This window comes from Myotis myotis, unplaced genomic scaffold (assembly GCF_014108235.1).
Source record: "Myotis myotis isolate mMyoMyo1 unplaced genomic scaffold, mMyoMyo1.p scaffold_m19_p_13, whole genome shotgun sequence".
Lineage (NCBI taxonomy): Eukaryota > Metazoa > Chordata > Mammalia > Chiroptera > Vespertilionidae > Myotis > Myotis myotis.
Window position 1 is genome coordinate 57794 of NW_023416317.1, and position 13416 is coordinate 71209.

The 13416-nt window shown below is 40.6% G+C and overlaps 1 protein-coding gene and 1 non-coding gene across 6 annotated transcripts in view; both read right to left on the reverse strand.

Annotated features, from left to right (window-relative positions):
• The window catches only part of PPP4R2 (protein phosphatase 4 regulatory subunit 2), a 67000-nt gene that overhangs the window by 34007 nt on the left and 19577 nt on the right, over positions 1-13416 (reverse strand). The window lies entirely within an intron of this gene.
• On the reverse strand, positions 11595-11701 carry LOC118668718. The gene has a single exon (XR_004971725.1). It is a non-coding gene; the product is annotated as a U6 spliceosomal RNA (small nuclear RNA).

Consider the following 13416-nt stretch of genomic DNA (forward strand, 5'->3'; position numbering starts at 1 on the left):
GGGAGCATATGGGAGGCAGCCAAATGATGTTTCTCACATCAATGTTTCTCTCTCTCTAAAACAATAAAAATAAACAACAAAACCCAGAAAACATATCCTCAGGTGAAGATTTTTTAAAAAAGAAAAGGAAAAGTTACAATACAACGAACTCTTGAGAAATACAAAGAATCATACAAGAATACTAGGAAAGAGCGTATGCTACCAAATTCAGTAACCTTGATGAAACAGTTAAGTTCACAGAAATCTATAACCTTCCTAGACTGAATCATGAATGAGTATAAAATCTAAATATACCAATCAACAGTGAGAGAATTGCAACAACAATAAAAACCTTATCAGTCCAGAAACAGATGGTTTTACTAGTGAATTCTACCGAACATTCAAGAACATTTAATGCCTGGTTAGTGTAGCTCAATGGTTGAGCCGCCCTAGACCCATGAACTAGGTCAGAGTTCGATTCCCGATCAGGGCACATGCCCTGGTTGCAGGCTCAATCGCCAGTAAGGGACATGCAGGAGGCAGCCGAGCAATAATTCTCATCATTGATGTTTCTATTCCTCTCTGAAATCAATAAAAATATATGAAAAAGAACATTTAATACTAATCCTTTTTTTAAAAAAATATATTTTTTATTGATTTTTTACAGAGAGGAAGGGCGAGGGATAGAGAGTTAGAAACATCGATGAGAGAGAAACATCGATCAGCTGCCTCCTGCACACTCCGTACTGGGGATGTGCCCGCAACCAAGGTACATGCCCTTGACCGGAATGGAACCCGAGACCCTTGAGTCCTCAGGCTGACACTCTATCCACTGAGCCAAACCGGTTAGGGCCCTTTTCAAACTCTTCCAAAAAATTGAAAAAGAATCAATACTTCCTTAACACTTTTTATGAGGTCAACATAACCCTGATGCCAAAACCTGGCAAAAGTAACACAAAATATGAAAACTACACACTAATATCTCTGATGAATACAGATGAAAAAAAAAATCCTAAACAAAATACTAGCAAATTGAAATAGGGTTCATTCCAGGAGCACAAGGATGGTTCAACATATGCAAATCGAACACTACAATACACTACATTAACAAAATGAAGGATAAAAATATACTAGTATACAGATTCAGAAAAACGTTTGACAAAATATACTCATTTATGATTAAAACTCTCAGTAAAATGGGTGTAGAAAAAAAGGTACCTCAACACAAGTAAGGCCATGTATGACTAACCCTCAGCTAATATCATACTCAATAGTAAAAATAGTTAAAGCTTTTCTCTAAGGTCAGGAAAAGGACAAGGATGTCCACTCTCACCACCGCTAGTCCTGGCCAGAGCAATCAGGCAAGAGAAAGAAATAAAAGGCATCCAAATTAGGAATGAAGAAGTAAAATTGTCATTTTTTGCAGATGACATGATTTTTTAAAAAATATATTTTTATTGATTTTTTTACAGAGAGGAAGGGAGAGGGATATAGAGTTTAGTTAGAGACATCGATGAGAGAGAAACATTGATCAGCTGCCTCCTGCACACCTCCTACTGGAAATGTGCCTGCAACCAAGGTACACACCCTTGACAAGAATCGAACCTGGGACCTTTAAGTCTGCAGGCCAATGCTCTATCCACTGAGCCAAACCAGTTAGGGCGACATGATTCTTTATATAGAAAACCCTAAAGACTACACCAAAAAGTTATCAGGAACAATAAAAAATACAGTCAAGTGTAGGATTCAAAATCAATGTACAAAAATCCTGTGCAACAATGAAATTTTAAAAAATGGAACGAAAAAAGCAATACTTCTGCAATTACAACAGATGAAAATACCTAATACTAACCTTTCAATACACTGAAAAGTACAAGACATTATTAAGATACTAGAGGCCTAATGCACAAAATTTGTGCACGGGGTGGGGGGGGGGGGGGTCCCTCAGCCCAGCCTGCACTCCAATCTGGGACCCCAGTGGGATCGGACCTAAACGGGCAGTCGGACATCCCTCTCACAATCCAGGACTGCTGGCTCGCAACCACTCGCCTGTCTTCCTGCCTGATTGACGCCTAAACACTACCCTGCCAGCCTGACTGACGCCTAACTGCTCCCCTGCCGGCCCGATTGCCCCTAACTGCCCTCCCCTGCAGGCCTGGTAGTCCCCAACTGCCCTCCCCTGCAGGCCTGGTTCCCCACAACTGCTCTTCCTTACAGGCCTGGTCCCTCCCAACTGCCCTCCCCTGCTGGCCTGATCGCCCACAACTGCCCTCCCCTGCCATCCATCTTGTGTCCACATGGGGACGGCCATCTTGTGTTAGAGTGATGGTCAATTTGCATACCTCTTTATTGGATAGGATTTTGCGTTCATGGATTGAAAAAATCAACAGTTAAAATGGCTATATAACCCAAAGCAATATACAGATTTACTATAATCCCCTGAAATATACCAATGCTTTTTTAAAGAAACAGGACAAAAAAGTCATCAGATTTATGTGGACCCAGAAAAAAGCCTGAATAGCCTAAGCCAGTGATGGCGAACCTGTGACACGCGAACTCATTTTTTTGGTTGATTTTTCTTTGTTAAATGGCATTTAAATATATAAAATAAATATCAAAAATATCAAAAAATTTCTATATGTGACACGGCACCAGAGTTAAGTTAGGGTTTTTCAAAATGCTGACACGCCAAGCTCAAAAGGTTTGCCATCACTGGCCTAAGCAAACCTGATAAAAAATGACCAAAGCCGGAGGAATCAATCTGACTTGAAATTATACTACAAAGCGACAATAATCAAAATGGCATGCTATTGACAGAAAACCACAATGAGATACCAACTCACACCTATTAAAATGGCTATTAGACAAGTAATAGCAAGTGTTGGAGAGGATGTGGAGAAAAAGGAACCCTCATTCACTGCTGGTGGGATGTAAACTGGTACAGCCATTATGAAAAACAGTAGCAATTCCTCAAAAAATTAAGAACAGAGTTAGCATATAACCCAACAATCCTTCTTTGGGGTATCTACCCGAAAAATTTGAAAACCTTTATTGGTAAAGATATATACGCACCCCTATGTTCACTGCAACATTATTCACAGTGGCCAAGACATGGAAACAACTGAAGTATCCCTCAATATTATGACTGGATAAAGTTGTGGCACATATATACAATGGAATACTACCCAGCCACAAGAAAAGAGGAAAGGTTGCCACTTACAACAACATGGATGGATGGATCTTGAGAGTATCATGTTAAGTGAAAAAACTCAAGACAGAAAAAGAACCATATCATGATTTCACTCATGTGCTCTACAAGTGAACAAATGAACTAACAAGACAAACAAAAACTCGGACACACACAACAGTATGGTGGTTACCAGAGGAAAAAGGGATTAGGTGGGTTAGTGAAGAGTACAGGGTATGGAATGCATTATGAGAGAGGGAGGTTTGTTTGACTTTGGGTCATGGGCACACAATGCAACATACAGATGATGTATCTTAGAATTGTACATTTCAAACTTATATTATTTTATAAACCAACTAGAGGCCCGGTGCACAAAAATTTGTGCACTCAGGGGGGGGGGGGGAGGAGGGGGTCCCTCAGCCCAGCCTGTGCCCTCTCACAGTCTGGGACCCCTCGGGAGATAACAAACTGCTGGCTTAGGCCTGCTCCCAGGTGGAAGAGGGCAGGCCCAATCCCTAGGTGCAGCCCCTGGTCGGGCTCAGAGCAGGGCTGATTGGGGAGCTGGGGCGCCGCCCCGTCATGCACAGAGCAGGGCAGATCGGGAGGTTGCGATGCCACCCTCAGTCACGGTCAGGGTAGGGCCGATTGGGGGGTTGGGGCACCGCCCCCTGTCACACTCAAGGCAGGGTCCATGGGGAGGTTGTGGTGCCACCCCCTGTCATGCACAGAGCAGGGCCAATCAGGGGGTTGGGGAGCTCCCCCCTGTCATGCACAGAGCAGGGCCGATCAGGGGGTTGAGGAGCTCCCCCCGTCACTCACAGAGTAGGGCTGATAGGGGAGTTGGGGCGCCGCCCTCTAGCACCCACAGAGCAGGGCCGATCAGGGGGTTGGGGCACCGCCACTGTCACACTCAGGGCAGGGCCGATGGGGAGGTTATGGCTCTACCCCGTCACACACAGAGCAGGGCCCGTGAGGGGAGGGGGGGGTTGGGGCGCTGCACCCTGTCACACACAGAGCCGCAGGGCGATCAGGGGGTTGGGGTGCCTTCCCCTCACGAACAGAGCAGGGCGGATAGGGAGGTTGTGGCCCTGCCCCCGGTCACACAGAGCAGCAGGGTGATCAGGGGGTTTGGGGGCTGCCCCCTGTCACGCTGATCCCGGTGCCGGGAGGCCTCGCGGTTCCGCTGATCCCAGTGCTGGGAGGCATATTACCCTTTTACTATATAGGATAGAGGCCTGGTGCACGGGTGGGGGCCGCTGGTTTGCCCTGAAGGGTGTCCTGGATCAGGGTGGGGGTCCCCACTGGGGTGCCTGGCCAGTCTGGGTGAGGGGCTGTGGGCTGTTTTCAGGCTGGCAGGTGACTGAAGCTCCCAACCGCTCCTTTTTTTCTTTTTTTTATTCTGGGCCAGCTTTAGCTCTGAGGCTTGGCTTCAGCTCTTAGGCCTCGGCTACTGAAAGCAGGTATCTGGGTTGTTTGGGTTCTATAATCGAAACACTGTATCAACTCCAGCTCTGAGATCCCGGCTGGCCGAAAGCAGGTTTCTGGGGTTTTGTTTAGCTTCTATATTTGTAACAATGTTTCAAACTGCAAGGTCAGAGGCCGGCAGCGGCAGGCGGGGAACATTAGCTTCCTCCGTCACTGAAGCAAGCAAGCCTCATGTTCGCTTCAAGCTGGCTGGCTGCCAGCCGCCATCTTGGCTGGCAGTTAATTTGCATATCACCCTGATTAGCCAATGGAAAGGGTAGCGGAGGTAGGGCTAATTACCATGTTTCTCTTTTATTAGATAGGATGTCAACCCAATAAATTTAATTTTAAAATAATCCCAAAAAACAAACCAGCAAAAAAATTTAGGTTTACTTCCAGTTCATTACAATTAAAAATTATTGTATGGTTAATGTCCTAACTTTGCAGGCATCTGTTTATTACCTTAGGATAGATTCCTCTTAGCGGAATTACTAAGTCACGAGTCTGAAGTATAAATATCAAAACTTTGACACCTACTTTCAAAAGCCCTTCCATAATGCTGCAGCACTTTTACAGTACCATTGGTATAGAAACACCTGATTCATTCCAGTATCATAACCTTTTAAAACTCCAATTATCAGACAGTAGAAAAACACTTTATTTTGCATTTTACTCACTGCTGGTGAAATTGAATATTTTAACCTATATTTACTGGACACAAGACATTTGTGTGTGTGTGTGTGTGTGTGTGTGTGTGTGTGTAGATCCCTTACCATCCCTCATTCTGGAGTTCATCTATTTGGCATTAATGACATTGTGAACTGAATAATTCATTGTCAAAGGGGGATGTCCTGTGTTGTAGGATGTGAAGTAGCATCTCTGGCCTCTACCCACTAGAAGTCAATAGCACCCAATCCCCCAACACTCCTAAGTGTGACAACCATAAAGTTCCTAAACATTGCTAAATGTTCCCTGGGAGAGAAAAACTGTCCCCACTAAGAATGACAGTCTCACCCCCACCCATTTAAAATGGTCTCTTTCTTACTCTGAATGTATTATGGAAAAAGTATTTACCATGTGACACAAGTATGAACATAATTTTTGGACTCACATTTTGTACTGACTGCTTCAAAAACAAAAACTTTTCTTAGGAGAATTATTTTTTTTTTGTAATCCTCACCCAAGGATATTTTTCCACTGATTTTTAGAGAGAATGGAAGAGAGAGGGAAAGACTGAGAAAAACATTGATGTGAGAGAAGCACATCAATCAGTTGCCTCCTGCATGAGCCCCAACCAGGGACTGGCTGGGAAGGATCCTGCAACCGAGGTACATGCCCTTGACCGGAAATGAACCCGGGACCCTTCGGTACCAAGGCTGACACTCTATCCACTGAGCCAAACCAGCCAGGGCAATAAAAACTGTTTTTATATAAATGTGGAAGTGATGTTAAAATATATATTTGTCTAATTTTTTTTTATTTTAAAATTACCTTTGAAATATTACACATTTCCCTGCTTAAAACAGAACTTCATATCTGAAGATGGTATAGTACCTGATCCAAAGCAATAAACTTATGACAAAAATTCTGAAGAGAATTTGTCACCAAAAGTAAATTTGTCTTCTTTTTTAATTCTCTCCTGAAGATATATTTTCACTAATTTTAGAGAGGAAGAAAGAGAGAATGAGAGAGAGAGAGAGAGAGACAGACATTGATGTCAGAAGAGAAACATCAATCAGTTGCCTCCTATAAATGCCCCCACCAGGATCAAACCCAAAACCTGGGCATGTGCCCTGACCTGTAACCCTTAGGTGCATGGGACAACACTGCAACCAACTGAGCCACACTGGCCAGGGCTGAAAGTGAGTTTTTCAATTTAGAGTGACAAATATCTCAGGATGGCTGTACACATAAAGAATGCAATCAGATGAAAATGAAAACTTCAACAGGTAAAGAAAACATTCGGACAGGACCTCAGTGCAAGCTCAGATTTCTTTTTTGGCAACTTGTATATTCATGATAAGGATTCTCTCTAACATTCTAAAGATTCAAGTTACTTTACTCATCTACCTCCCCATACCAATTAAAACAAAAAAAGTGTGTTTGGGTTAAGCTGATTTGCACTTGACTCCTGGCTCAACCTTCAGCCCCTTATTGAAAATCTCTGTAAAATTTATTATTTATTGGTGTTTGGAAGTTTGACCCAGAGTTGTGTGCTACTTTAAAATTTCTAAGTAAATTATTTAAATAAAGATTTGCCCTTGCCAGTGTGGCTCAGTTGGTTGGAGCGTTGTCCCATATATCAAAAGGTGGCAGGGTTCGATTCCCAGTCAGCACACAAATCCAAGTTACGGGTTTGATGTTTCTCTATCTCTCAAAACAAACAAATATATGAACAAACAAATAGAAAAATAGATAGATTTAGAAAGTTTTTTCCTTTACATAATATCAAAAAGGGGAAAAAAATCACTTAAAGCACAGCATCTACTGCAAGAAACATTTGTACTCTGATCTAAGAACTACCTACACATGGATAATCCTTCCTCAGAATCTCCACCTACATATAATAAAACTAAGATAAACTGGAAAAAAATTTAATGGAAATGTTTTTAAAACAAAACTGACACAGCTAAAGTCATACTTGATGGTGAAAAACTGAAAGCCTTTTTTCAAATATCAAAAAAGGTGTGCCCTTTTATTCAACACTAGAGGCCCGGTGCATGAATTCATGCATGAGTGGGGCCTGGCCAGCACACCCCAATCAGGGCTGATCAGGCCAGACTGGCTTTGGGGAGGGACTGTGGGCAGCTGGCTGGCTGGCCCCGCCCCCTGTTGAACTCCTGGTCAAAGGGAAAATTTGCATATTAGCCTATTATTATATAGGATATTGCTGGTAGTCCTAGCCAATTAGGCAAGAAAAATAAACAAAAGGCAACTAAGTCAGGAAAGAATAGTAAAACTGTCTCTATTTACAGACAACATATTATTATATGTAAAACACCCTGCCCTGGTCGGGTTGCTCAGTTGGTTAGAGCACTGTCCCAGTATACCAAGGTTAGGGGTTTGATTTTTGGATAAGGCACACATGAGAAGCAACCAATAAAGGCATAAATAAGTGGAATAACAAATTGATGTCTGTTTCTCTCTCTCTGTCCCCCTCTAATGCTTCCTCGCTAAAAAAAATTAATAAATTTTAAAAGAAAACAATTCTATTTACAATAGCCTCAAAAACAATGAAATACTGAGAATTTACCCAAGAAACTAAAAGATTGTTATACTGAAAACTATTAAGACAATAATGAAATAAACTTAAGACAAAAATAAATGTAAAGATTCATGTTCATGGATTGGAAGATATTGTTAAAATGTCCACACAACCTAAAGCAATCAAAAGAGTCAAAGCAATCCCTATCAAAATTCCAATGTCATTTTTTCACGGAAATAGAAAAAAAATCCTAAATTTGTATGGAATCACAAAAGACTCAGAAAAGCCAAAGCAATCTTAAGAACAACAAAGTGGAGGCATCATGCTGCCAGATTTCAAACTATTCAATAAAGGTACAGTAACCAAAACAGTATGGCACTAGCAAAACACAGAACAAAAAGCCCAAAAACAAAGCCAAGAATATGGGGTCAATTAAGTTTTGGCAAAAGAGCCAAGAGTATACAATGGGGAAAGGACTATCTCTTTAATAAATAGTCTTGGGAAAACTAAATAGCTACATGCTAAATAAAGAATGAAACTGGAAGATTCCAAAATGGTGGCAGAGTAAGTGGAAGCTACACAGACACTCTCCCAGGTCCAAACTGGAAATACAACTAAAATACAGAACCACCCTGAAAAATCAACTGAGGACTAGCTGGAGAGAACCCTGATAGCCAAGGACAGAAAGTGGAGACCTCACCGAGACTGGAAGTGTGGAGACAGGAAAGGGGTGGCTGGGCTCCCACAGACAGCAACTGAAGTTCTGGAGGGACATCTCAGCTATGGGAGGATTCCCACTGAGAATCCCAAGCCCATACCACAAGAACTGAGAAAGGTGCCCACAAAACATCTGGCTATGAAAAGCAGCAGGGCTCTTGTCTGCCAGACAGCTGGAGACAGGGCTGGAAATGCAGGCACCATCTTAAAGGGCCAACACACAAATTTTCGTGTGAGGCACTCACATTGGGTTCTGGCAGAGGGAGAGCTGAGTAGACTGGAGTTGTGTGAGGGGAGTCCAGGCTTGGGGTTCTGGGGTTAGAGACTGCAGGGCAGCCACCTTGGTTTCCTTTCCTGAGTCATTCCCTCACCCTGTGGTGGAAATCTTTAGATACAATTTTGATATCTAAGCAGTCTTTGCCTGGGGGTAAAGAAGTTGTCCCGCCCTGTTGGAAGACCTCTCAACCTACCCTGTGATCAAGAGCCTGAGGCTAATCAAGTCTAAGTGTCGATGGGACTGCAAAGCAGAGGCTGGTCTCTGGAGACTCTGAGTCTTTCCTTGCATGATAATCGCAGGCCCTGGGCTAGGAAAAGCAGACCCTGGTGTACATCTTGGTCCCAGTCCCAGCAGAGGGAGCAACAAGCTGTGGATTGCTAATTGCTTCAAACAGGGTACTTAGTATCAGTCACAAACAGCATCTGAGATTGTCCTGCTCTAGAGATTGGGAGTCATAGCAGATCTACCTAAAACAGACACAAATTCAAACAGGCAGCCAAAATGGGGAGAAAAAAAAAGTCCCAAACGAAGGAACAGAATTCTTCAGAAGAGCTAAATGAAATGGAGATAATATATTTATCACACATAAAAGTTCAGCATAATGATGGCAAAGATGCTTAACAGCATGAGACAAGATATAGTAGCAATGAAGAATGACATAGCACTAATAAAGAACACTGGGAGGAATACACAACCTATTGGGAGAAGATGAGGATTGGATCATTGAATTAGAAGACTGGGCAGAAAAGAATAACTCAATCAGAGAACTAAAAAGAAAAAATCAAAACAATTTAAAAACAGGAGGACAGCTTAAGGGAGTTGTGGGACAACATGAAATTTAATATTCACATCACAGATATGCTAGAAGGAGAAGAAAGTAAGAAAGAGATAGAGACTGTGTATGAAGAAATAATGGCAGATAACTTCCCTAACCAGGTGAAGGAAAAAGTAACACAAGTCCAGGAGGCACAGAGAGTCCCAAGCAAGAAGAACCCAAAAAGACTCATACCCAGACACATCATAATTAAAATGCCAGAATTAAAGACAAAGAGAGAAGGAGCTCCCATAAGGCTGTCAGCTGATATCTCACGAGAAACTCTACAGGTCAAAAGGGAATAGCATGAAGTATTCAAGGTAATGAAAAGCAAGGATCTGAAACCAAGATTACTATATCCAGCAAGGCTATAATTCAAAATATGTGGTGAAATAAAGAGCTTCCCAGACCAAAAAAAAAAAAAAAGCTAAAGGAGTTTAACATTACCACTGTAAGAAATGCTAACGGGACTGCTGTAATGAGAATGGAGAGAAACATAGGCATAAAGAATTAAAATAGCAATAAATAAGTACCTATAAAAAAATAACCTTAAATGTAAATGGGTTAAGTGCTCCAATCAAAGGCATAGGGTAGCTGAATGGAGAGGAACACATGACCCATATATTTGCTGTCACCTCAGAACAAAAGACACATAGAATGAGAATGAAGGGCTGGAAAAAAATTTTCCATGCATATGGAAATGAAAAAAAGCTGGGGTGGCAATACTAATATCTGACAAAACAGACTTCAAAATGAAGGCCATCACAAGAGACAATAAAGGTCACTACAAAATACTAAAGGGACTGATCCAACAAGAGCAGATAACCCTGATAAACATATTTGCACCCAATATAGGAGCACCTAAATATATTACCAAGAAACTTCTGGAGGACTTCAAGGGAGAGATCAACAGCAATAGAGTCAGAGTAAGGGACTTTAACAGCCTGCTGACATCACTGAATAGAGCTTCCAGACAAAATACTGACAAGGAAAAAGTGATTCTAAACAACATACTAGACAAAATAGATTTAATTGACACTTATAGAACATTTCACTCAAAAGCTACGGAATGTACATTCTTCTCAAGTGCACATGGGTCATTCTCAAAGATAGACCACATGTTAGGACACAAAACAAGTCTCTACAAGTTTAAGGAGATTGAAATCATATCAAGTACCTTCTCAGATCACAATGGAATGAAATTAGAAATCAACTACAATAAAAAAAACTCCAAAACATGGAGGCTAAATAGCAGGAAAAAACAATGAATGGGTTACCAACAAGATCAAGAAATAAATAAAAAAGTTCCTGGAAACAAATGAAAATGAATACATAACAACCCTAAATCTGTAGGACACATCAAAAAGCAATCTTGAGAAATTCATAGCACTACAAGCCTACCTCAAAAAAAATTAATAAGCGATTTAACTCTACAACTTAAAGAACTAGAACGAGAACAAGAAAAGCCCAGAGTAAGTAGAAGGGAGGAAATAATAAAGATTAGAGCAAAAACTAATGACATAGAGGCTAAAAAATCAAACAAAATATCAAAACCAAGAGCTGGTTCTTCGAAAAGATAACAAAATTGATGAACCTTTAGCCAGGTTCATCAGGAAACAAAGAGAACCCAAATAAATAAAATCTGAAACAAAAGAGGTGAAGTTACAATGGACACCACAGAAATACAAAGGATTAAAAGGAAACACTATGAACAACTATATGCCAACAAGCTGGACAACACAGATGAAACATACAAATTCCTAGAAAAATACAGTCTTCCAAAAACATAATTAGAAAACTGGAATAGGCCAATAAAAAATGATGAAAATGAAGCAGTAATCAACAACAACAACAACAAAAGCCCTGGCTGTCCATTAGGCCTTACAGGGATTTTACAAACATTCAAAGAAGAACTAACACCTATCCTCCTACAACTATTCTTTTTTTGTTTTTAAATATGGAATGCTTTATGAATTTGCATGTCATCCTTGCACAGGGGCCATGCTAATCTTCTCTGTATCGTTCCAATTTTAGTATATGTGCTGACGAAGCGAGCACCTCCTCCAACTATTCAAAAAAATCCACGAGGAAGGAACATTTCCAAGCTTTTTAGGAGACCAGCATTACCTAATTCCCAAACCAGTTAGACACTTCAGAGAAAGAGAACTACAGGCCAATATTCCTGATGAACATTGATGCTAAAACCCTCAACAAAATATTAGCAAATCGGATCCAGCAATATGACCAAGTGGGATTTATTTCTGGGATTCAAGGCTGGTAAATATTCAAATTAATAAGCGTGATACATCACATAAATTGAAAGACAAAAATCACATGATCATATCAATAGATGCAGAAAAATGCATTCAACAAAATCCAACACCCATTTTTTTAAAAATATATTTTATTGACTTTTTTACAGAGAAGAAGGGAGAGGGAGAGGGAGAGTGAGTTAGAAACATCAATGAGAGAGAAACATCGATTCAGCTGCCTCTTGCACGCCCCCTACTGGGGATGTGCCTGCAACCCAGGTACATGCCCTTGACCGGAATCGAACCCGGGACCCTTGAGTCCCCAGGCCAACGCTTTATCTGCTGAGCCAAACCAGCTAGGGCCCAACACCCATTTTTAATAAAAATTCTTAGCAAAGTGGAAATAGAGGGACTATATCTCAACATAATAAAGGCTATATATGACAAACCTTCAGCAAACATCATACTCAATGGGCAAATACTAAAACCATTTCCCCTAATAACAGGAACAACAAGATAGGGATGTCCGCTTTCACCACTCATATTCAACATAGTACTGGAAGTCCTAGTCACAGGAATGAGACAAGCAAAAATAAAAGACATCTAAATTAGAAAGGAGGAAGTAAAACTCTCATTACTTGCAGATGACATAATATGGCACATAAAACACCCTAAAGACTCCACCATAAAAACTACTAGATTTAGTAAGTGAATTTGGCAAATTTGCAGGCTACAAAATTAACACCCAGAAATCAATGACGTTTTTATATACCAATAGTGAATTAACAGAAAGAAGAAACTAAATAAACAATCCCATTTATCACTGCAACAAAATAAATGAAGATGCTTAGGAATAAACTTAAACAAAGGGGTAAAAGACTTACACTCTGAAAACGACAGGGCATTGAAAACAAAGACAGAGGAAGATATAAACAAGAGGAAGAATATACTGTATTCATGGATTGGAATAATTAACATAATTAAAATGTCCATAGCTACCCAAAGTAATCTCCAGATTCAATGCAATCCCTATTAAAATACCAACAGCATATTTCACAGATCTAGAATACTCCAAAATTTATATGGAACTAAAAAGACCCCTTTCTCATGATAGCTGTGGCAATCATGAGAAAGAACAAAGTTGGAGGGTTCAAAATACCAGATATCACATTATATTACAAAGCCACTGTAATAACAGCCTGCTACTGGCATAAGAACAGCATATAGATCAATGGAACAGAGACCCTAGAAATCAACCCAAGCCATTACATTCAACTAATATTTGGCAAAAGAGGCAAGAACATACAAAGGAGTCAAGACAGTATCTTCAATAATTGGTATGGGAAAATTGGACAGATGCATACAAAAAAAGTGAAAACTAGACCACCAACTTCATTCCCAAGAACCAACTCAAAATGAATAAAAGATTTAAATGTAAGTCATAAAACCATAAAAAAAAAAAAAACCTAGAAGAAACCATAGCCATCAAAATCTCTCCTAGGTCAAAGGACACTAAGGAGA